The 15,932-nt window shown below is 43.7% G+C and overlaps 1 protein-coding gene and 1 pseudogene across 1 annotated transcript in view; one reads left to right on the top strand and one right to left on the bottom strand.

The window, feature by feature from the left end:
- Positions 1-15,932, bottom strand: part of LOC126417187 (glycogen phosphorylase) — a 167,896-nt gene that overhangs the window by 135,796 nt on the left and 16,168 nt on the right. The window lies entirely within an intron of this gene.
- Positions 13,030-13,147, top strand: LOC126417421 (5S ribosomal RNA; annotated as a pseudogene).

Raw genomic sequence — 15,932 nt, 5'->3', positions numbered from 1 at the left:
AAACAAGAACACATTGACACCGGTGTGTCAGACCCACCATACTTGCTCCGGATACTGCGAGAGGTCTGTACAAGCAATGATCACATGCACGGCACAGCGGACATACCAGGAACCGCGGTGTTGGCCGTCGAATGGCGCTAGCTGCGCAGCATTTGTGCACCGCCGCCGTCAGTGTCAGCCAGTTTGCCGTGGCATACGGACCTCCATCGCAGTCTTTAACACTGGTAGCATGCCGCGACAGCGTGGACGTGAAGCGTATGTGGAGTTGACGGACTTTGAGCGAGGGCGTATAGTGGGCATGCGGGAGGCCGGGTGGACGTACCGCCGAATTGCTCAACACGTGGGGCGTGAGGTCTCCACAGTACATCGATGTTGTCGCCAGTGATCGGCGGAAGGTGCACGTGCCCGTCGACCTGGGACCGGACCGCAGCGACGCACGGATGCACGCCAAGACCGTAGGATCCTACGCAGTGCCGTAGGGGACCGCACCGCCACTTCCCAGCAAATTAGGGACACTGTTGCTCCTGGGGTATCGGCGAGGACCATTCGCAACCGTCTCCATGAAGCTGGGCTACGGTCCCGCACACCGTTAGGCCGTCTTCCGCTCACGCCCCAACATCGTGCAGCCCGCCTCCACTGGTGTCGCGACAGGCGTGAATGGAGGGACGAATGGAGACGTGTCGTCTTCAGCGATGAGAGTCGCTTGTGCCTTGGTGCCAATGATGGTCGTATGCGTGTTTGGCGCCGTGCAGGTGAGCGCCACAATCAGGACTGCATACGACCGAGGCACACAGGGCCAACACCCGGAATCATGGTGTGGGGAGCGATCTCCTACACTGGCCGTACACCACTGGTGATCGTCGAGGGGACACTGAATAGTGCACGGTACATCCAAACCGTCATCGAACCCATCGTTCTACCATTCCTAGACCGGCAAGGGAACTTGCTGTTCCAACAGGACAATGCACGTCCGCATGTATCCCGTGCCACCCAACGTGCTCTAGAAGGTGTAAGTCAACTACCCTGGCCAGCAAGATCTCTGGATCTGTCCCCCATTGAGCATGTTTGGGACTGGATGAAGCGTCGTCTCACGCGGTCTGCACGTTCAGCACGAACGCTGGTCCAACTGAGGCGCCAGGTGGAAATGGCATGGCAAGCCGTTCCACAGGACTACATCCAGCATCTCTACGATCGTCTCCATGGGAGAATAGCAGCCTGCATTGCTGCGAAAGGTGGATATACACTGTACTAGTGCCGCCATTGTGCATGCTCTGTTGCCTGTGTCTATGTGCCTGTGGTTCTGTCAGTGTGATCATGTGATGTATCTGACCCCAGGAATGTGTCAATAAAGTTTCCCCTTCCTAGGACAATGAATTCACGGTGTTCTTATTTCAATTTCCAGGAGTGTATATCTCATTAGCGCTTCCTGAAAACAATGTCGTCTTCATCCCACGCATTCCCATTTGAGTTCATGAAGCATCTATGTAATACTCGCGTGTTGGGCGAACCTGCCGGTAATAAACCTAGTAGCAAGCCTCCGAATTGCTTCGATGTCTGCCTTTAATCCGACTTGGTACAGACCCTAACAATGGAGCAGTACTCGAGAATGGGTCGCACTTGTGTTCTATATGCGATTTTCTTTATAGAGCAGTTACAACTTTCGTAGAATTTTCCCAATATGCCGATATCAACCTCTCTCCTGCTACTGCCAACCTTACGTGCTCGTTTTATTTAATATCGCTTTGCAACGTTACGCCTAGATATTTAATCGAAGTCAGTGTGGTAAGCAGTACTGCATTAATACTATATTCGAACACTACAGGATTGCTTTTCTTAATCATCTGCACTAACTCTGATTTATCTATGCTTGGAGCAAGCTACCATTTGTCACACAAAATAGAAATTCTGTCTAAGTCATCCTATGTCCTCTTGCAATCACTCAACGACGACAATTTCCCGCCATTACAGCGTCATCAGGAAACAGTCGCAGACGGTTGCTGACCCTGTCCTCAACAAGAGCAGTCCTATGAGATTTGCCTGGAGAACTCCTGGCGATAATCTTGTCTCTGATGAACACTTGCCGTCCATGACAAGCTACTGGGGTTTTATCTCTTAAGAAGTTTTCAAGCCAATCACCGTTGGGTGGCTTGCGGAGTATAACTGTAAATGTATATCTGAGAGTCTATTCCGTGTGCTCGAACCTTCGTTAACAGTCAGCAATGGGGCGCTGTGGCAACAAAAATCTAGGAATGTCTCTCGCCCTTCGTTCACTGTTCGCAGAATATCGTGAGAGAAATAGGCAAGCTGAGTTTCGCACCAGCGATGCTTTCTAAATCCGCGCTGATTTGTGGACAGAAGCTTTCTGCCTGAAGGATATTTTATATAGTCGAACTTGGAACATAGTCAAGAATTCAGCAGCAAAACGATGTTGAGGTTACTGACCTGTAATTCTGCGGGACCGGTCTTTTACCCTTCTTATAGACAGGGGTCAACTGAGTTTTTCGTTTTTTTTTCCGTCAGTGTAGCCTTTGGGCTGGACGACAGATTCACGATAAATGCAAGGCAAGAAACATGTCAGTGCCGAAGATTATTCTCTATAAAACCGAAACTTGCACTCAACGATCTCGATTATGCTTTGGATATATTCCAGCCTCTGGTCGGCCTTAGTGTTTTTGCCCTATGCGGCTCGCTCTGGTATCATCGAAGTTATTCCCTGACTTAACACACACCCTATTATCCAGTTCATTCTTCTAGTCCGTATTTTCCATGTATTGATCTCCGATTCTTGAGGGATTTTCTGTGACACCACTTCTCAAAACATTTCGATTCCCTTCTCTTTTGGTTTTACCATCGTCCATGATACACTTCCGTGTTCGTAGCGTATATTCTCAGAAATTTATTCTTCAAATCAGATCCTATGTTAAGTAGTAGTAGTAGACATCTTTTAACGAAGAATACCCTTTGCCTATGCTAATATGCTTGCATAAAATTAGCGCAGCGGATGTGAATACGTAGTGAACTGTTTCCAAAATATGCACCGATTTCATTCCTTTCCCTATCTAATGAAGGGATAAACAACCGGGAAACGACGGGTAATTATCTAGTATAATAATTATTTAAAACAGCACAGAGAGATGGTCAGCCCTAGCGGTAATGAGAGTCATCGGTGTGTGGAATGAAGGGAGAATACCATATCTACCAAAGGCGATGCAATTTCAGTAAGATAGATCGTCCATCAAAACCAATAAACGAGTTATGCCCAAGTTTTCGTCAGCTGGCTGAAATCGACCGTAAAAAGTACCCGACTTAGGGGATGTTACAGCGTAGGATTAAACTACGATTAACGAGGTGACAGTTCGAAAAAGTATCTTGGTAAGATTCGCTGATGGCATTGCTGTTCTCGCTGAATGCTAGGAAGAATTACAGGACCTGTTGAAGGGAATGAACAGGCTAATGATAACTGAATATGGATCGAGAGTAAAGAAAAAGAAAGAAAGAAAGCCAAATCATTGAGAAGTGACAGAAACGAGATTAGCGACAAACTTACCAAAATTTGTGACTACGTAGAGATGAAGTGAAGGAATTCTACCACCTTGCACGCAAAATGTACCCACTTCCGTAGTTCAGCCATTAGTGCCTCATCGTGCAATGCAGATGATCTAGTACAATCCCGATACAGATTGGTATTTTTCCTAGTGGCAGGACTGGAACGGAGTGCAATCAACCTCTCGAGGCCGGATTGAACTACTGGAACGAGAAGTAGCGGATGCAAGTTGTGGAACGCTAACAACGGTTTGCTGACCCCACGACCCTCCCTACCGTAGTGAAGGATGCCTCGGAAGCTGCTCAGCAAGGCGTGTCCTCTGGTCCTCACCCCCGAATGACTTTCTTTTGGCAACGAAATAATGCGTAAAGAACGAAAACAAGGGGGCATAAGAAACAGGTTCGCAAAGGCAAAGATACCATTCCTCGGGCGAAAGGTCTACTAGGCCCTAACTTCAGAATTAAAATTTCTGAGAATTTACGTCTGCAGAACAGAACTGCATGAAAGTGAAATACTATTTGTTATTTTCTTTTAGCCTGTTACCTACTTGCAAGAACAGACCAAACGGTGCACATGAATTGGTATATATGAGCATAAAACGCAATATTTTAATATAAAATATCAAATATGTTCATATAACTCAGCGATAGGGTGTTTAAGGAAAAAATGTATTACAATATCTACTGAAATAAACAAAAAATAACTAAATCTACAAACTACTCTTTGGCCATATGCCACGTAGGTGTATGCTCATCCGGAATTCGGAAGGCACACACTACTGGTCTACTGTACTATACGACATAGCTACGTCACAAATTTTGTAGTTTATAATTCTAAATTACACTATACTATACAATACTAGACTACGCACCACTGCACTACACTACACTACTCTACTGTTCTTGGTATCAGAAGCAAAACTAGATTTCCTCATTTTGTCTGGGTTAACCTCTGGCGCATGGAGACATAGCTCAGGATTCGCATGGGCTGTACGACCACGGCACCCGAAGTGCTGAGACTGCGAAATGGCTGTTGGGTCTCAGGAAATCCTTCCTAGTACTGCCCTAGGCTCATCTCCTCGGCGCTTACGGACTCGTTGTCATGACGTATGGCCTCCTCTTCTTTTCTCTCTCCACCATGTAGCCTTGCATTTCGTAAGCTGATATTTTGGCCGTCAGAAATTTCAGTTCATGTCACAGTTTTTCATTCCTTATTATTTTATACACTGGCGTATTACCAAGACTGCTGACTCATTGCCAGATAATGTGATCCGGGGTGCCGATTGCTCTGCATTCACAAGTGTCTGTGGTGGGTTGGGGCATTTTCAGTACATACGAGGGTCATTCCAAAAGAAATGCACACTATTTTTGTAAAAATACAGTTTTCATTCTGCATGTGTGAAAGTTTTACAGCGTCTAGATACATCCTTCCCGCTTGTTTTCAAACTTAGTTCAACCTGTTCCCGTGAGTGGCACCGTCACAGCATGTCTTCAAGATGGTTGCTACACTTTACGCTCGTCAGAAGCAACGTGCTGTCATAGAATTCCTTTGCTGTGAAAACGAGACAGTGGGAAACATCCACAAGAGGTGGAAAAAGGTGTATGGAGATGCTGCTGTCGATCGCAGTACAGTTAGTCGGTGGGCAAGCAGGTTACGTGATGAAAGCGGGCACGGCAATATTGAGGATTGTCCTCGCAACGGCAGGATTCGTAGTGCACACACTCCAGACAATGTGCAGAGAGTTAAAGAATTGGTGACTACTGGCAGACGCATCACAGTGAACGAACTGAAACGCTACGTTGGGATAGGGGAAGAAAGTGTTTGCAGAATACTGAAAGTGTTGGCGTTAAAAAAGGTTTGTGCCAGGTGGGTTCCCAGGATGTTGACAGTGGCTCACAAAGAAACAAAAACGGTATGTAGCGAACTTTTGGAACAGTACGAGAATGGTGGAGATGAATTTCTTGGAAGAATTGTGACAGGTGATGAAACATGGCTCCATCATTTTTCACCAGAGACGAAGAGGCAATCTATGGGGTGGCATTTTGCAAATTCACCCAAGGAAAAAAAAAAAAAATCAAAAGCACAGCTTCTGCTGGAAAAGTTTTGGCTACAGTGTTTTTCGATTCCGAATGACTCTTGCTTGTGGACACTATGCGAAGTGGAACCACCATAAATTCTGATGCATATGTGATGACAGTGGAGAAACTTCAAGCTCGACTGAGTCGTGTTCGACCACATCGGCAAAAGCAGGACTACAATGCACGGCCACATGTCAGTCAAAAAACCATGGAAGCCATCACAAAACTCGGATGGACAACACAAACACCCGCTTTACAGTCCTGACCTGGCTCCATGTGACTATCATCTCTTTGGGAAAGTGAAAAACTCTCTTCGTGGAACAAGGTTTGAAGATGATGACTCTGTTATGCACGCTGCCAAACAGTGGCTCCAACAGGTTAGTCCAGAATTTTACCGCTCGGGAACACAGGCGCTGGTTCCAAGATGGCGTAAGGCAGTTGAGCGGGATGGAAATTATGTGGAGAAATGAAAATTTCCCAGAATGGCAAAGGTCTCGAGTTCGAGTCTCGGTCCGACACACAGTTTTAATCTGCCAGGAAGCTTCAATGAAAATATTTGTTCCTAAAGGATGTATCTACACACTGTAAAACTTTCAAATATGTAGAATAAAAGATGGATTTAAAAAAAATTGTGTTCATTTCTTTTGGAGTGACCCTCGTAGGTGGGATACGGACCATGTTCCGACAGGTAGTTTACAGCTCCCTTGGGCGGAAAGAGATATGACTTCCGTTTCTTCTCCCTGTTTCTTGTCATTCTCCATCAATGCATGTTTCATTTTATTTTTAGATGTGGTACTAGCGCCCAGTATCTCCTTTTTCATATCATACTCGCCCTTTTTGAGACAATATTGTGCACCTCTTGTCTTACAGTCAGGTCGGAAGCGTATCAGTCGGTGTTCTACACGCGCGTCAGGGATGTGGTGTTAACTGTTGAAAATCAATTGAACTGTTACGAAATAAGGTTGTTCTCTGCGGAAGCGGAGAACAGGAATATGCAGTGAACATCTCTGAGATGAAGACACTGGCAAGGGTCATAGTATGACTCATTAAACTAGTCGAAAGACTGGCGACATCCCGCCCAAAGAAGTGAGAAAATCAAGCGGGCTGAAACAGCGGTGGGTTTGAACAGGTACGAAAGACATGCCACAAGTTAAGGCAGCCTTCATTAGCTTCCGGAGAAACGATTCGTTGCGAGACGGGGTCAGCGCCGGGCCAGTTAGTGGCTGATCATCAAGATACCACGTGACGCCTGTTGGCACTATAGCAGCGATGAGCACTAACTGTCGCGAGTATGCGTGAAGATTGCGTCCTGCGCTCGAAAGAGGTCACTAGGGCTAAAGGACGCGAGAACTTGCAAATGTACCCTCATGATCAGCACCACAGTCTAACATAACTCAGCCGCGGCGCTCACTACTGTAAAAATTATTACGGTCTGACAGGTGATACGACTCAAGCGCCCCAAGCGGCGAAAAAGGAACCGTCATTGTAATTATTTCTCTACTTAATTAACACAGCAGTTATTACATTTTTGCGTTCTAAGCATTAGTAAATTATCAGAAGACGTGAATGATAGTGAAAAAAATGTAAAAACAGCCTAAAGTCACTGATTCAGTTATATTAACGACAACTTATTTGTTAAGAAATACTTTCGAATATGCGTATAATTTCATTACAATCAGCTGAAAGCAAGAGAAAATAAACTCACATTTCTTGCATGAGAAGCATATATTGCTTTTGTTGTTTGTTCTTGTGGTGGAAGTCACTTCGTTGACACGCAGGAAGTCTAATGATTCGCACATTCTTACACTTCACTCGGCTTTCTAATGCATGAATATTTTTGTGAATGTAATTACTTTTGTCTCAGAAGCGAATGTGTTTTAAGATTCTTGCCGTTTGTGGCTCAGATGTAGCAACAATCGTGAAATTGGCTGCCCTGTGTTGGGACACAGTTCTGCTGCTTTTGTTGTTTTATTGCCATGTCTGTGTCGTTTTTCCTTCACTTGCAGTTGTGGTGGCGTAATTGGTGTGTTAAATAATGCAGATATCGCCTTCCATGCCGGTCTCCTACGTTCCACATTCATTGATTTGACTGAACCTTTGGTGAACAAAAATTCACGTTGTAGAGTAGATATGCGATGTCTTCCTGCAAATGTCAGGTCTTCTGATGTTTACTAGCAATTTTTTTGTTCTTAAAAGAACACGACATTCTTCAGTAATTATCTGTAGGTTACAAGACAATCGTAAATAAACTGTTTTATACTGTAGCGGTTCACACACACACACACACACACACGTACACGCACACACACACACACACACACACACACACACACACACACACACACACAAAATCTTGCTGTTGTTGTTGTTGCAATTTATTGCGCTACAGACGCTTACGACTGTAAAACCCATTCTGCATATCAATATAAACAGTTATGATTCGCATTTGCAAGCTCACACCGAGCTCGATGGTATAACTTCCTGGCCGCTTAGCGTGTTGCGTGGGTAACAAACACGAGACGAAGTGTCGCAGCTGTTTTGTTACACTGTGACCAGAACGAACACAACATCGCTCTTTCCAGCTGTCGTAGACCAGAGGGATCTTTTGTTTGAGGCATGGTGTATCTTCCACACAGAGGTCGTCATCACCGTCTGAGGGCCGATGGAGAGTTTTTGCCATGTCATGGAGAAACTGTCCATTTCTACGGTTATTTCCATTAATTTCCAACTAGATCACCATAAACAGCGTTGATTAATATATTTAACTATGGGCGAAAAAGAATTAGTTCAGAATGATCTGCAGGGCACACTGCACATGGCCTTGCTCACTTGCTGTTGAATTGACTGCACACTACAGCAAGCGAGCACGGCTAAGTACAGTATGCTATGGGAAAAGCTGTGAGTAGTTAATTGTACAAATGTGACCCATCAGTTGAAAACCTCTACTGTGTGTCTAGTGTCTACAGGCGAATACTCGGATACATGAAAAACAGTTAAATAAAAAACACTGATGATGCCTAGTATGGGTAGGTAAAACATGTTTTGTTAGAAACAAAATAAACACTTGCAAAAAATGGAACTTTTCGTATTTACCACGTTAAATATAACATTTTGAAGTAACAACCGCGGAAGAATGGCTGCACATATTAACAATAGTAACCCAACCAATTCATCTACAAAATTAACATGCTAAGTCGCAAATATTATTATCCTATGAAGAAGAGTGCAAATTTTGCTGATGAGTTGCAGGAGTTACTCTTGTACCATTTACAATCACACCTGAAGATGATTGATGGGAAACGAAACTGGTCACGATAGTACTAATAATTTTAAAAAAAAACGGGATGGAATCTAGACGATACTAAAATCTGAAATGTGATATACTTCCTGCAAAAGAAACTTCAGTTTAACCCCGAATTCTGTGGTTTCTGCAAAACTGTACATGACTGAGCTCGACGTAAGAGTAAGCCATTTTAGCATTTTCATTAAGATCCGTCCGTGTTTACTGTATGCAGTTTGTCAAAGATTTCCCGTGGAATGCACATATCTACCAATAAAAGTAATTTTCCAACTATCTGCGGTGAAGCGCAGGTACAACACAAAATACGACACAAAAAATTAAGTTCACAGTTTTCAGCCTTCTCCGTAGACGAATGGAGTAGACCAAAGCAATTTTAAAATTCTTTAGGACAATGGTAACGTTTATGATACTGTGAGCTCACTGTTAACCAAGCATCCCGCAAGGTAAAAAAAAAAAAAAAGAAACAGATGTGCAGTCAGATTAATAACCCCCTCCAATCATGTTTACGACCAGAATACGGGAGGAATGGCTGTTGATGTGCGTCTGCGTGAACAGCCATTATACTTCTTTTATCTTATTGGTCTTAACAACAGCGATAAGAAGGGGGATTAAGAACACGAGCAGATTTTGCCTTTGAGAATGCTTTCTTGGACATATTACAAACACATTCAAGTGAACAGGTGGATTCCGTATTGCTGGATTTCCGAAAGGCGCTAGACACTGTAAAAACACAGGCGCCTGCTCATTAAAGTACGATCATGCGGAATGTCTTAGCAGATGTACTATAAAGTTTTTAGCACACTACGCTGTTGTCTTCGGCACTGTATCGTCGACGGACGATCGTAAAGAAATGGTAGCTCCCTTTAAATGTGAATAAATGCAACATAATACCTTTAAGTGCGAGAAAGAATCTGACAGTTTGCGATTGCAGGACTAGTGTACGTATTTCGGTGTATGACACGATATGAAATACGCGACCATATAAAATAAATCAGGGAATGCGAACGGAAGACAAATTTATTGGGAAGGTTCGGGGAAACTGCAGAGCATCTGTAGAGGAAGACGTCAGTGTAACTGATTCTAAAGCATTGACATGGCGTTTGAATCCTTATGAAGTGGACATGACAACGAACATCAAACGACACGACACGCGCTGCTAGGATCGTAACGGGGCGGCATAGCCCATACGAAAGTTTAACACTAATTCTATGGGAAATGAAAAGAGAATCCTTGGAAGAAAGTCGAGCAGTTCTCATGAAACCCGGTTGGATAAATTTAGAAACTGTGTAATCCAAGAAAACGGTGCGACAAATCGGCTTCCAGGATCCCGCATTCAGCGTAAGGATCATGAGAATCAAGTAAGAGATTGGGGTGTGTACGTAGACATTTATTTCCACTCTCTCAGTACGTCAACGGAATAAAATAGAAAATCGCTAATATTTCGCGAAGTACCTTCCGCCATGCACTTATTTGCAGAGTATGTATGTAAACGCATGTGTACATACGTTTTCCGTGTTACATCAGGGGTCTTTCCCCATACGTCTGCCACATGCGATTCTGCAGTATTGCTTTCAAACATTCATATAAAGTAAAGAAAAGCATGCATTTCTTTATATTCACTTGACTTTCCTTATTAGTGCATTGTTGGTAAAAGCTTCTATAAGCAGTCTCGTTCGTAGATGAACTCTTTTATTATTAATGAAGCGAAATCTCTCATGCTCTTTACGTATAGTTGTGCATAAGCGTACGTTCAATTTGATATCCCCACTCGAATATCATTACAAAGAAATGATGACTGCTATAACTTACAGACACTGCATCTTAACAAAGTAGAGAAATGTGCATACTTTGTGGAAACCCAATGAACAACAAGAACCGATCTGTCTTTCTCATGTACGGTTTTCATACCAGGTGGCTAAAATTAAAGTGAGCTACTGACGGAGGTCCGGTGTGGGCTGTAATTTTTGTATGGCGGCAAAACTCGACACGAATACAAGTGTGTTAGAGCGAAACCGATTTGTACTGAAGAAAAAACGGTTTCGGTTTTGACCAACATGTGCAAATCTGGCGCCGAACATTGTATGACATCTATGCTGTCATCTAACAAGCAATAAGGGTTAATAAGAAAATTAACATTATGCCTTTCTCACTTGTTTGACCTTTTCTGCCTATCTCTCGTTCCTAAGCTATTAAAAGGTAACATTTCTAAACGTCTTTCTTGCATTCACAGCGCCAAATTTGCACTTGGTTGACAAATTTGGGACTAACCTTTCTCCAGTGGTAATCGGTTCCGCATTAATTCATTAACATATCTCCTCAAGTTTCACTGCCATACGATAATTACAGCTCACACTTGACCTCTGTGAGCAGCCGCACTTTAATTATAACCATCTGGTACTTATGCTGCCATAGTCCCATGTGGAAAGTTTCGCAAGAAACAGTATCTTTTCTATTGTAGAAGGAGCCAGCTGGCAAATTTCCAAATAAAGCTCTAGACGAAGTATTCAGAAATATCTCGCTACCAGAAAACTACATTACGTAATTCCCTAAATAATGCAAAACCAACATACAACTTTCCTGAAACAATGAACTTTTGAAAATAAGTACCTACTCGCTCAGATACTACACAGACGCACGGGGGCGTACTGAAAAGTAATACCTCCGAACTTTTCATGTGAAAATTCTTTAAAATCTCAAATAAAACGAACTTTATTAACATTCTTCAGTTTTATTCTTCACGTCTAGATATTTACACATTTCTCCCAACGACAGACCAATTTGTTGATACTGTCACTGTAGAATGCTCGACTTTGTTGACGAAGAGACAACCTCACCTCTGCTTGCACCGCTTCAACATTACCAAAGTGAAGTCAAAGTTTTTTTAAGTCCTCAGAGATTATTTCTTTTTTTAAGTCTTGGAAACAGATGAAAATCGGATGAGGTCAATTAGGAATTGTATGGGGGATGATAGATGACACTGAACACAAGACGTCGGATTGTTGCAGACGTCGCAACGCTCGTGTTTGGTTTCACAATGCCATGCTGAAGGAGATGGTGCTCCACGTGTGGACAAACTCTCCGAATTCGAAACTCGGTTATGGCACACTGTTTCTCACACGTGGGCATAGTTACGTTACAAAATGGTTCAAATGGCTCTGAGCACTATGGGACTTAACATCTGAGGTCATCAGTCCCCTAGAACTTAGAACTACTTAAACCTAACTAACCTAAGGACATCACACACATCCATGCCCGAGGCAGGATTCGAACCTGCGACCGTAGCGGTCGCGCGGTTCCAGGTGGTAGCGCCTAGAACGGCTCGGCCACTCCGGCCGGCAGTGACGTTACACGTCATAATGTTACACGCTACAATTCGGAGCTCTCTTAAGGGCCAGCCGGGGTTCTAGGCGCTTCAGTCCGGAACCGCGCTGCTGCTACGGTCGCAGGTTAGAATGCTGCCTCGGGCATGGATGTGTGTGATGTCCTTAGGTTAGTTAGGTTTAAGTAGTTCCAAGTCTAGGGAATTGGTGACCTCAGATGTTAAGTCCCATAGTGGTCAGAGACATTTGAACCATTTTTGAACCCTCTTGCGGTAGTGGACTGAGAATATATAGACACGAAGAATAAAAATTAGAATCTTAATAAAGTTTATATTGCTTAAGAAGCTTTAGGAGTTTTTACATAAAAGATTCGGAGGCATTACTTTTCAGCACGCACTCATTAAGTAGTCCACGATGCTGATCGCTGTGTACAACTAAAATGGAAGTAGGCTGTTATCAATATTTTGCAACATCCGAATGATTCGATAAACGTACCCAACGACCTTTTAATCCTTGTGCTGTCTTTTCTTCGAGACTGTGGCGGTCTTAGTCATTCTGCTTCTTACTGGCACTAACCAGATATGATCAAGTTGGAAACTTTCAGTTTAACGTCCAAATGCGAACAGCTGGACATACTGACAGTTCCATACATCATTTGCTAGAAATCCACAGATATTTGGCTTGTAAAGAGATGAACGCCATAGGGGAATTAACAGCCTTTCTTCCTCGTTTTCAAGAAACAGCTACTGTCTTTGCACAAATTTCATGTTCGCCATGGATACTCTTAGCAACAGCATTGCCGCAGTGGATACACCGATTCCCGTCAGATCACCGAAGTTAAGCGCTGTCGGGCGTGGTCGGCACTTGGATGGGTGACCATCCGGGCCGCCATGCGCTGTTGCCATTTTTCGGGGTGCACTCAGCCTCGTGATGCCAATTGAGGAGCTACTCGACCGAATAGTACCGGCTCCGGTCAAAGAAAACCATCGTAACGACCGGGAGAGCGGTGTGCTGACCACACGCCCCTCCTATCTGCATCCTCAGCTGAGGATGACACGGCGGTTGGATGGTCCCGGTGGGCCACTTGTGGCCTGAAGACGGAGTGCTTGAGTGCATGGATACTCTTAAGAGAAAGACATTTGAGTAGTCACACACAATGCATAAGAAAAACGGGAGGCCTTTTTTCATCTTATGGAAACACAGAATGTTCTAGAATCCCCCCTGGGCATTAATATCATCTGATGTACCTTGGGGGCCTGTTCAAATTTATGGTGATTGCAGGGTTTGGCTGGAAATGATAGCAACGTAAGTGTGAGCTCCTGAAGGCCAGGCGTTAGAAAAAAAAAAGAAAAGCAATTTTGGCGCGGATCGGGCGAGCTATATTCAAGCGGCGGCGCTTGGCGCAGTAGCAAGAGTTCACAACGCTAAGACGAGGGTCGTGTGTTCGAGTCCCAATGTGGAATCAATTTCTTTCCAATTTTTACGTTACTTATGCTGCAAATAAACTGAAATACTGTCCAGTACGTTGTATTTATTAACATTTTCATGAAAGTCATGGAAAGAAAAGACAAAGGAAAATGTTACACTGCAAATAAATTTCAAGGAAGAATTATAACGTGTCCACGATAACTTGTTGTTGTTGTTGTTGTTGTGGTCTTCAGTCCTGAGACTGGTTTGATGCAGCTCTCCATGCTACCCTGTCCTGTGCAAGCCTCTTCATCTCCCAGTACCTACCGCAACCTACTTCCTTCTGAATCTGCTAAGTGTATTCATCTCTTGGTCTCCCTCTACGATTTTTACCCTTGATGCCTCAGAACATGCCCTACCAACCGATCCCTTCTTCTAGTCAAGTTGTGCCACAAACTTCTCTTCTCCCCAATCCTATTCAATACTTCCTCATTAGTTATGTGATCTACCCATCTAATCTTCATCATTCTTCTGTAGCACAACATTTCAAAAGCTTCTATTCTCTTCTTGTCCAAACTATTTATCGTCCATGTTTCACTTCCATACATGGCTACACTCCATACAAATACTTTCAGAAATGACTTCCTGACACTTAAATCAATACTGGATGTTAACAAATTTCTCTTCTTCAGAAACACTTTCCTTGCCACCGCCAGTCTACATTTTATATCCTCTCTACTTCGACCATCATCCGTTATTTTGCTCCCCAAATAGCAGAACTCCTTTTCTACTTTAAGTGTCTCAATTCCTAATCTAATGCCCTCAGCATCATCCGACTTGATTCGACTACATTCCATTATCCTCGTTTTGCTTTTGCTGATGTTCATCTTATATCCTCCTTTCAAGACACTGTCCATTTCGTTCAACTGCTCTTCCAAGTCCTTTGCTGTCTCTGACAGAATTACAATGTCACCGGCGAACCTCAAGGTTTTTATTTCTTCTCCATGGATTTTAATACCAATTTTTCTTTTGTTTCCTTCACTGCTTGCTCAATATACAGATTGAATAACATCGGGGAGAGGCTACAACCCTGTCTCACTCCCTTCCCAACCACTGCTTCCCTTTGATGCCCCTCGATTCTTATAACTGCCATCTGGTTTCTGTACAAATTGTAAATAGCCTTTCGCTCCTTGTATTTTACCCCTGCCACCTTCAGAATTTGAAAGAGAGTATTCCAGTCAACATTGTCAAAAGCTTTCTCCAAGTCTGCAAATGCTAGAAACGTAGGTTTGCCCTTCCTTATGATCCACGACAACTTATGTATGTAAAATTAGATTTTTTTTATTTTACCGTTGTAGGGTAGTGCGGTGAAATTTGCCGTTAAGGGACTAAGGCAGCAGACGACTGAAGCGAGTGCCTTTGCTAGCAGCACTACGTCGCCTTCAGCTCCTCTCCTAGGCTCGTGACCATGTCGGTTGGACCGTAGACAATTGTAAAAACGTGACCTGGACAGATGAGTCCCGATTTCCGATTGTGGCGCAGACCTCACGGAGCCATGGAGCCAAGCTGTCAACAAGGCGCTGTGTTAGCTGGTTGTGGCTACATAATTGTGTGCGTTGTGTTTACATGGAATGGACTGGGCCCTCTGGTCCAACTGAACCGATCATTGACTGGAAATGATTATGTTCTGCTGCTTGGAGACCATTTGCATTCATGAACTTCAGTTTCCCAACCAACAATGGAAATTTTATGGATGACAATGCATCAAGTCACCTAGCCACAATTGTTAGCGATTGGTTTGAAAAACATTACCGACAATTCTAACGAATGGTTTGGCCACCTCGATCGCCCGACATGAATCCCATCGAATATTTATGGGACATAATCGAGAGCTCAGTTCGTGCACAATATCCTGCACCGGAAACACACTCGTAATTATGGAGTCCATGCTGCACTACGCCGAGCAAAAGAAACGCCGACATAATATTAGGAGGTATCTCATGACTTTTGTCACCTCAGTGCAAGGCGTCCACGAGAACATATATAAGATTCTTTTGTTATTTTGCGGTTGACGATTTACAGGCTAAACCACGTGAACTTATTATTCGCCAGCAGCTGAGGAAAGCTGCTTGAATGTCGAAATGACACTAACGGAATTTCTGTATGCTTTAATTACAATCCCTTCTTGAAAAGGTACCCAGAGTCCTCGTGGACGGTGTTAGTAGGCCTTTCTCGATTGGGACTCGACCGCACGGTCCTCATGTTACTGTTCTGTACTCTAT

This window comes from Schistocerca serialis, chromosome 8 (assembly GCF_023864345.2).
Source record: "Schistocerca serialis cubense isolate TAMUIC-IGC-003099 chromosome 8, iqSchSeri2.2, whole genome shotgun sequence".
Classification (NCBI taxonomy): Eukaryota; Metazoa; Arthropoda; class Insecta; order Orthoptera; family Acrididae; genus Schistocerca; species Schistocerca serialis.
Note: the sequence above shows the minus strand (reverse complement) of the source record. Positions and strands in the feature narration are given on the sequence as shown.